The following is a 10,700-nucleotide window of genomic DNA, read 5'->3' as shown; positions in this document are numbered from 1 at the left end:
TAACGTTTACCGGGTGTTTTAGGAGAAAGACTAAAAAAATATGATTTTGGTTGTTAAATTCAGTTTTGCGTTCATCAGGAGGAACAGAGAGAGCAGAGAAGCCGGGAAAAGTTTTTGATGCATAAAATATAGGAAATACAGGCGTAAGTGACCAACCACACTCACAGAGCTGTAAGCGTTCATCATCAGGCTGAAGCTTCAACACATTAGGATGTCACAGAAACGACAAAATTATTAACTTTATTAAAGTCAGACTAAGAATTTAAATAAAGACGCTGAGAAGGAATTTAAAATGATCTCCAACTCCAAATGATGTCTACATGATCCTTCCTGTTTTTAAAATGAACAACCCTGAGACTCACCTTCGAGTTTCCTGTGAACATATCGTCTCACCAGCAGAACCAGTAACACCAGTAGAAGCACAAAAAAGAATGATCCAACAAATGACAACACAGAGAGAACAGCAGCAGAGGTAGATGTAGATGGAGTTGTGGATGTAGCTGGAGGTGTGGATGTAGGTGGAGTTGTGGTGGCGTTTTCCCCTAAAATAAAGCAAACACAGTCATTAAGTTGTCGTCACATTGTGAATGTTGAAAGCTGCAGAAACACAGACAGGTGAGTGTGTCACCTGTGACAGTGATCCAGCTGGATGGAGACTCTCCATGACCGCTGATGTCACACTTGTAGAGGCCTTCATCAGACCTGGAAACATGCTGGATGGTCATGTGACCTGTAGGCTGCTTCCTGATGAGGGAGCCATCTTTATAGAAAGCAGCTGGGAGGTTGGAGGGAGTGGTCTTTGTTTTACAGAGCAGAGTGACGTCATCTCCCTCCATCACAGGGAGGACAGGACTCTGCAGGATCACTGATCCACCTCAACACAGAGACAAACTACAGCATTTCATCCATTTACACACAGCTTCATCAACACTAACTCCACACACTCAGCTTACCAGTGACTGTCAGGTTAACCATGTTACTGATGGGACCCTCTCTGGACTCACACCAGTAAACTCCACTGTCTCGTTCAACGATGTAACTAATGTCACAGGAAGAGTTAAATGATGTTCCCCACCCATCTCCACACTGAGTGGTATTTCCTTTGCTTGGTTTTCTCCTCAGAGTCCATCCAGCAGAGCTGTCGTCCTCCTCACAGCTCAGAGTCACAAAGTCTCCTTCAAAGAACTGAGAGCTGCTGGGACTCACAGTCAGATGAGCTGTAAGCGTTAAAATTATGATATGCTTTTGTCAAAATCTGTTTTTCATCAGCTCAATAAAGTGCTGATAAAAAGCATTCAGTTAAACTTTCCTCTGCATCACATCTCGAGTGCTGACATATGACATTATCACTACTTGAACAGAATCAGGTCATATCAGTGAGCATTTCTCAGGTTTAAACTGTGACAGAAGAAGGTTACTGACCTTGGTTTGTTGAGCAGCTCAGCAGTGAGATCAGAACTAAAGAGAAATGACACTCAGGTTGATTTGAGGTGAACATAAAGAACAACTCCACACAAACAGCACTAACAACTGGACCGCTATGATGCCTCCAATACTACAATCATTTCAACAGCAGATGCTGAAAAGCAACTATTGAAAGATCTCACGAACCTTCTGTTTCCCGTACCTCTAGTTTGGCATGCATTTTTAAAAAGCAGCTCTGAAAATGAGCAACATTGTTTTAACAGCAATAATTAAAATAATTATTTTATTTGCACTGACTATACTGTGGGTATTTACAAAATATTCAGTGTAATTAAATAACACAGTAAAGTCATGTGTCCACTGTGCAGCTGTGTTGATATAATGAGTGAATGAGTTGAGCTTTTCACTGCCTGCTGTGTTTCCTCGACTCCTGAGCAAAGATAAAGAGTCAGATGAGACCTGCAGTTGGTCCTCGTGGTGCTTTGCACTTGAATTCAGCCTGATTTGTTTTTCATGTCTTCTCCTCCATCATCAGTTATCAGGAGAGCAGACAGTCAAAGTACAAGAATTCAAACAAACACAGAGATTCTACTTACAGAGCAGACACAGCACAGATGTTTCCTTCATCGTCCTTCTCACTCATTTGAGCTTCTTTTCATTTCTGTTACTGACACCAAGTAAAGCCCGCCCTCTTCCTCTGAAGATGTCCTCTTCCTTCATTTGTACAGAGACGTTGGTACAGCTGATACTACAGGAAATAGTATGCCATGGAGGGCCAGGAGTGACAAAATGAATTCATTAAATAGACCCTTAAATATTTAATTATTTTTTCATTAATTAATTACATTTGGAATTAATTAATTATACAAATATTACAATAATTAATTAAATGTCCATTAATTTCATTTAAAACATTCAATCAATCAATTATTTATTTATTTAAATTTTTATTTAATTAACACATTTAATTAATTATTGACCCATTTAATTAATTATACAAGCAACCAACGAAGACCTGGAGGCCTGGCTCTCATCAGTGGATAAATCTGGCCTTCCTGGCAAGTTTAAAGCCTGGATTTATCAGCAAGAAATTCTAACCCGGATTTTGTGTCCCCTCTTAGTCTATAAAGTTCTCATCTCAACAGTGGAAGGATTCGAGATGAGGATCAGCAGGTTTCTGCGCAGGTGGTTGGGTCTGCCTCGAAGCCTTAGTAGCATCGCTCTGTATGGTCATAACAACAAGCTGAAGCTCCACTTTAGCAGCCTAAGCAAGGAGTTTATGGTGAGCCGTTCCAGGGAGCTGCTCCAATATTGGGAGTCCAGTGACCCCCGGGTTGCCCTGGCTGGAATAGAGGTTAGGACCGGGCGGAAGTGGAGGGCTGCTGAGGCTGTTGAGATTACAGTATCAAGGCTGCAGCAAAGGGTGATAGTGGGTACAGTGGCCCAGGGAAGAGTGGGCTTGGGTAGCAGTAGAACACCTAACTACAACAAGGCACAGGGGAAAGATAGGCGGTCGCTGATCCGTGAGGAGGTGCGAGCAGGAGTTGAGGGGAAGTCAGCGTGCAATTGAGGCAGCAGGGGGCTTGGACAAAATCGGAGCAAGTTGTAGAGTGTGTAAAAGCCACTATGGTGTGGTGTCCCTTTAAGACATCCAGGTCGAGGGTTGATGGTGTCATCAGTTTGTGCCACTGCCAGGCTTTTATATGGTTGTTGAAGAAGGCGTATTAAAGAACCACCGTGGATTACCGATACCAGCGTGGGTGTGTGTTCTTCCGACTAGCCTGCTAAGTGTTTTGCCGCCTCCTCTCAACCACGCAACACAACCCAAGGTTACAAGTGCAAGGTCACGTGGAATGATCTGTGGAAAGCAGAACCCCAGCGGATAAAATTCCTGATTCACGCAGTATATGATGTGCTACCAAGTCCATCAAATCTCTTCACTTGGGGGAAAGTAGAGACACCAGGCTGTCTTCTCTGTCAGAACAGAGGAACCCTGGAGCACATTTTAAGTTGCTGCCCAAAAGCCCTGGCACAAGGACAATATCGCTGGCAACACGATCAAGTCCTGTAGGCTGTAGCGGATTTGATCTGAAGTGGGATCAGTCATAGTAAGAGCACCTGCTCAGTTAAGAACAAGGTAACAAGCTGGGGCTTGATCAACCCTGGCTGGGTCTCCTGGGAGAGGGGGTCTGATTGTTGAAAGACACGAAACCCCCCAATGACCCCAGGTTACATCACTGATGATGTGTCCAGGGGCACATCATCAGTATTATCAACTTTAATGATGTATTTATTTAATTCATTTTGGCAGTCCTGACCCTTCGGCTGTCTTCATGAATTTATTTTAACACAAAGTTAACGCTGATTGAGTCAAAACCTTTGCTTTGGCCTGGTGGCCCTTCTCTTTAGTAGGTGTTTCTCCACAATAACAAACGGCATTTGGAAACTTGCTAAAAGCCCAATTGGGATAACCTCATGTTTTAAGGGAACATGTGTGTGTTCCCTCTTTTTCCTTTCAGGCTCATAGGGAACATTTTCTGGCCGGTTTTGTAGGGTCCTGATTATTAACCCTGGGCTTCTGAAATACAGGTGGTTTATGACACCACCTGTATGCCATCTATAATCCAGTTTCACCTCCAAGCTACTGAAAAAGGTACAGAGACTGTACTTCCTGAGAATTCACAGGAGAACATCACACAGAGACTGCTGGTGTCCTTCTACAAAGCCACCATTGAGAGTGTTCTAACCTATTGCATATGCATCTGGTACACTTGCTGCACAGTGGCTCAGAGGAAAGCACTCTAATGGATCATTAACACAGCCCAAAAGATCACCGGCTGCCCTCTGCACACTGGAAGATCTACACAACACCCACTGTCTTAAAAAGGCCTAAAACATCATAAAAGATACCTCACATCCTGGTCACTCCCTGTTTGAACTGTTGCCAATCACCAATCACGCCAGTCTCGTATTAATCTATGCGCTGACTGAAGCATGTATGTGGGAATGTATGTGAATGTTTGTTGATACCTCTTATTAGCACTTTAGGTATTCTATTTATTTTACTATTGAATTCTATTGTTTTATTTATATTTTGATATCGTTAGGGATGATGCAATGATCGGGGACCATTTTTAATTTCGTTGCACCTGTGACAATGACAATAAAGATTCTGATTCTGATTCTGAGATCCCTTCCCAGACGCCTTAACACCCACTCACATACTGGGCCATGTGACCTCAGGAAATCACATGATAGGGTGGGGCTAGGTTTCCCAATGACCTTACCTGCAACCTTGGCTGATTGTGACCTACACCCATTTTCACACCTTGACTTGTCTGATTAGGTAGAGGATCCAAAGAGGGTCCATTGTCCCTCTTTGGAAGATTCTCCCACAGGGCTTAAATCTGGGACTCTCCATCATTTCACCCTAGAACCTAAGAAGTTTCTCGGAGGTAAAACGTCTTCAAGCGACTTAAAGAAGTCCAGACACTTTTCTTTCCAAGCTCCTAGGACTACAATGACCTGGATGACTGAGAACCTTCATCGACATGGAGTCACTTTGATGTTTAACTGTCATTAGCGCCAGTTGCTCTGTCATCCATCAACGAGTCCATCACTCTGTAGTCAGAGGGATGTTGTATAGGTCTTATGGGAGCCTAGTTTCTTGCACATGGTCGCAAACACGCGGGACTCAAAATTCCTGCCCTGGTCCATGTGAATTACTTCAGCCACCCCAAATCTGCTGAACATCCCCTCGACCACAGCATTCGAATTGTCTGGGCCTCTTGGTCAGGTAAGCTGTATGCCTCTGGCCACTTTGTGAAATAGTCCATAGCTGTGAGGATATAGCGGTTTCCCCTTTCTGTGCAGGGGAATGGACCCAGGATGTCCATCCCCACCCCCTCTACATCCACCCTGTTGGAGTTGAGCATATAATTTGGCTGTGAGACTCTTCAGTGTTGTACAGCTGGTGGCAAAAGTCCACTACATCCTGCCTATGTCAGGCCCAACAAAATTCCTACCAGAGGCGGCGGAGTGTTTTATTGACATCAAAGTGGCCAGACCACTGATCAATGGCCATGAGTACCATTAACAGAGAGTTGGGGAATGGCTGCAATCACAGCATTATAAGATGGTGAAAGATGTACCCTTAGGCCCCCTCCTTGATTCGGAGAATCGGTACTCATGGCCATTGATCAGTGAGCTTTGATCAGTGGTTGTTGATCAATGGACATGAGAATTTGCATAATTATGATTATGAACTGACCTCCCAGCCCATTGTTCCTTCAGTGGGCTGGTTTCAGTCATTATGCAAGTGTACTGATTGGGAAACCTGCAGTCAGCTGAGACTGAAGAAGTCACTTGGATGAGTGACAAAACGTTTCTCCCGATGAAAATGCTATGTCCAGATGAACAGAAAAAAACTTTTGGGGATTTACTTACCTGGACGATTGAGCATGCATCAAGACGTTACCAGCTGTTTATTAAAAACAGTAACACAGGCTACTGTGGGCCACAGCCAACCAGAGATGGGCAGTAACACGTTCACACCGTTACATATTCCATATGTTTTCTCAATTCTCAATTCTTTATTTATTTGTCACATGTAGTTATAGCTAGTACAACATACAGTGAAATGTTTTTCCTGGCTAAAAAATACTCCCCCCGACTGTGAGAAACATACTAGAAAAAACTTTTACCTAAACTAAACTAAACTAAACTAAACTAAGAAAACTATAAAAATGAACATATTTACATAAGTACAAATGTATATGATAAAATAAGATAAGATAAGATAAGATAAGATAAGATTCAGGAAAGAAAAAAGTAAAGTGTGAATTATGTACTATGTGTGAGATTGTCCAGCATATTATCCGGTTTGCGTTTTTGGTTGAGGAGTCTCACTGTTTGTGGGTAGAAACTCCTCCTGAACCTTTCTGTTCTTGTTTTCAGGCTACAGAGGCGTTTCCCTGACCTCAGCAGCCTGAACAATTTATGGGCTGGATGGCTGGAGTCCCTAATGATCCTGATGGCCCGGGAACTGCACCTTTCAACATAGATGTCCTGCAGTGCTGGTAGAGGTGTTCCCATAGTGCGTTCAGCTGTGCGCACAACCCTCTGCAGGGCTTTCTGTTGCTGTACTGTGCAGTTCCCGTACCACACCATGATGTTGTTGCACAAAATGCTCTCAATGACACCAGTGTAGAATCTCCTCTGTATGTTCTTGGAGATCTTAAACCTCTTTAGACGCCTCAGGTGATAGAGGCGCTGTCTGCCTTTACTAATAAGGAATTCCGTATTTGTGCTCCAAGTGAGGTCCTCGTTGTACGGTGTATGACCCCCCTTGGTCGTGGTGTGTGGATATTTCTTTAAGACACTCCGGCACGCCCGGCTATGCTCCACAACTTACATATAAAACAGCTGTGCAGACGTGACACCGGTGATCATTTGATCTCCACTTGTTGTGTGTGTGTGCAAAAGAGTGCTTACCTTGAGAGTACTGTGTGTGCGCGTCTATTGGAGCGTGCTTCGGCATCTTTCGTGGGCGATGTATTTCTTCCTTCTAGGTCCCCTGGTAGCCCTGGTATTCCCCTGGTATCCCTTAGCTTGGTTCCCCCTAGTTGGCCCTTGCTTCCCCTATGTTGGTCCCCCTTCCCCGGCATATCGCCTCGAAAAAAAAAAACAGGCTTATGCGCTGGTCGGACCATGCTGTGCAGCTGCCGGCTAGCGAGTAGCTCAGCTACAGTGTGGAAACGCGGCAGGGACACGGCTTCAGCGTTCAAGCATACGCTGTCGCCTTGGCACTGTGCAGCTCGGCTGCTAAGTGTGTTAACACAGAGGGGATACGGCTTCAGCGTTCCAAACGTTCGCTGTTGGCCTGCTTAACACTGTGGGAATAAACAGTGGGGAATTATGCTATGGTTCATGCCAGCTATCGTTAGCCGGCATGCGAGTAGCATTCCAGCCGGTTAGCCTGCCTGACGTGTTGCCCACAGCTCGTGGGTTAACGCGGCCAGCAGGGCTCCTTTCGTAGCTCGGCTGCATTGGGGAAATGTGTCAGAGTTCCAAGCATATGCTTTTACCTGTCAGCACTGTGACACAGGAGCTAATAAACAGTGGAAGGGGAGTTCAGGTTGCGGCTAGCGCCGGCTGGAATGTGCAGAAAATAGGTTTAAATGTTAAACTAATTTATTCAAGTCAGACAATGTTGCATATAATTAAATTTTTGCTTGATGCATAAAGTTAAAAGATTAAAACTAATAAAACAAGTTTTAAAAAGAGACTTTTCCATTTGATTTGATTACATTTTGTATGATGGGTTATGCAGATAAAGTAGAATTGGGCTGAAAGATCTATCGCTTTATCACCTATTCAGGTTGTAAATCGTATTTTTAAAAAGTAACTAAGTAACTAAGTAATTAATTACTTTTGAAAATAAGTAATCAGTAAAGTAATGGGATTACTTTTTTGGGGAAGTAATCGGTAATTAGTTACTGATTACTTTTGTCAAGTAACTTGACCAACACTGCAGCCAACACCAAAAAAACAGGAAAAAACATGCTCTTCTGAATCAAAACAAACCCCCACTTACTCTCTGCCCCAACTTGTGCTCCTTTTCCCCGCACACACCAACGACAACACTCTCTAACATCCACCCCCCAAACACTATCAGCCAAACCACACACATGCTCTCCTCAAGACTCTCTGTCATAGGTAGCTTATCTGACAGGCCGATTACCGATTCAAGACACTCAGTAAATCACATTGCTACCGGTGTGGATCAACTATGCCATAAGTGAGTGGCAATTCTGAACACAAAACACTGATAACACAACGGTCAACTAACTTGTAACCCAGTCTGTTACAATATAAATGTGGAGGTGCTATTAACATGTTTTGTTATAAAGGGCAGCTTACTGCCTTTAGCCTCATTCATGAGCATTACCAATTGTCTTCCAAAATCCAGAAGTCTGTGATGTGTTTCATAGTTTTGACAAAACCTTTGACAGCTAAACGTAACATGACCGAAACACCAACATAAAAAAACAACTGACATGAATCATATGTTAACCTTACTTATTTTTATTTTATTAACATGAACATTCTAACAGACAGCTGTTACTTAGAATACAGTTGAATAACTATTAAAAAACAGATGATTTAATATTTCGAGACAGTTAAAACTAATATTAGTTTTAACTCAAAATTCACAGTTAAAAAATTCCAACTCATATGAACACCAGATAATAGAGATAAAGATAAAGTGCTCTGTAGTTTTCTCAGTATCAGTCTCGTCCATTTCAATCCTGTTTTTCATCTTTAATCCAGCAGTTCTGCGCTCTGGAAACAAACAGCATTCACTTATCTTGTGCACAATATCGTGCCAACATTACATTATATCGAGCAGCAGCTGCCCATGTTAAACTGTGACTGTCACCAGGTAACATGGGTGTGTTTCTTGAATCAGCAGAAGTGTTAAACAGCTGACAGGTGACCAGGATGTATGCAGGTAAACTGAGGCTCTGTCGAGCTTATTGGTTGTGTCGTGAGGAAAATGTTGGCTCATTATTTATATGACTGAAACATAGAGACAGTAGACCAGGCAGAATTTCAATTAAAATAATTTAATTGTTGTCTGAAGATGATATTGAGAGATATATGTATTTGTTGGAGCTGGAGAGGATGGAGACCTTTTTTGCTGAGTCTTTAATCTTGTTAAACCACATGATGAACCACTGACAGAAAGAGACAACCATTCTGTTATCGTCCTGAGTTTTCGGACTCAGTGGTTTTGTTTTGATTATTATTATCTTTTCATTTTGGTGTTATTCTGGTTAAGATTTTCTAGTTCTTAGGTTTTGGGTTATGTGCTCCCTCGGTTTTTTTGTGTCTAGTCTTTCCTGCCAGTGTGTTTCTATCTGTACTGTTTTGTTTATTTATTTATAAAGCAAGTTTAATTACAACAGAAGTGTTGGCCAAAGTGCTGTACAAAGATATAAATTACACAATAAAATTATTTTTTGCAAATTTAGTGTGTTGGGCACCTGGGTTCAGTTTACTTTGAAGGTCTTTGTCTCATGTCAGTGTATTCTTGTCACGGTATGGCATGGCACACCGTGGAAGGAGTGGGGAAGGAGGACCCAGGCGCGGTGCTCTATGTATAGACAGTGTTTATTTACAATGGTGACAATCCAAACAACGTAACAATAAATCCCCGTGTTTTCCCAGACTCCCGTGTCGTGTCTCCCCGTGAATAGTCCGTGTTTCTGTGCTCTCCGCTCCCGTGTCAGCACCCCCCGGTGCTCGCTGCTCCCGTGTCTTCCACGCTCCTCCTGCAGGAAACAAAAGACGCAGCCGTCAGGACACATACAACGCGGGCATACACACACACTAACTCAGTAACAGGACGACTAACGTGGAGTCTCATGCAATGATCCCGCGTCGGTGGGAGCTCCAAGACTCTCTTAAGTAGCTCCCCCGACGAGGCCTGATCAGCAGCAGGTGTGTGGCTTCGGGTGTGGCCAGTCCCCTTGCAGGGCCACACCCTCCAGGCCTGACGCCGCCTATAAACAAGTGCTCAGCCACCCACACACACACACATATACACAAGCACAGGGAAGGGGGAGCAACACCAAAATACACAACAATAATAATAGTAATAATAATAATAATAATATAATACATAACTGCTCAGGGATCCTGGGTTGCTCAGAACCAAAACAAGCAAAAACCACAAAACAGCAAACCGACCCAGTTCACAGTCCCAAAGTCAGACCGCGCATCCCGCAGCGGTGCAAAAAGAAAACGAAAAGACGCCACAAACAGTCACAGGCGGCCCATCAACACAACAAGAGAGTTCAGGGGGCCTACCTCGAGCCCAACGGCGGCGACGTAGCAGCTCCGGCGGACGGCCCCGGGTCCGGCGGCAGCAGCAAAACAGTTCAGGGGGCCTGCCACGGGTCCGGTGGCGGCGGCGCTGCTCCTCCGGCGGCCAGCCACGGGTCCGGTGGCAGCAGAACGGTTCTGGTGGCCTGCCACAGGTCCGGTGGCGGCAGAACGGTTCTGGTGGCCTGCCACGGGTCCGATGGCAACGTCGCTGCTCCGGTGAGCAACAGCGAGGCGTGGCAACAGGTCCATGACGCGCCGATCGCTGACGTGGACGCACCGGACGTGGACGGCGAGGAGGCCGCGCTAGACGTGGAGGTCCCTCCGGTCCGCTGACCTCCTCGGCCGGCAGCGAGAGCTCCTCCTCGGCCGGCAGCGAGAGCTCC

This window comes from Rhamphochromis sp. 'chilingali' (genome assembly GCF_963969265.1).
Source record: "Rhamphochromis sp. 'chilingali' genome assembly, chromosome: 1".
Classification (NCBI taxonomy): domain Eukaryota; kingdom Metazoa; phylum Chordata; class Actinopteri; order Cichliformes; family Cichlidae; genus Rhamphochromis; species Rhamphochromis sp. 'chilingali'.
The sequence above is the reverse complement of the archived record's forward strand: the minus strand, read 5'-3'. Positions refer to the sequence as shown.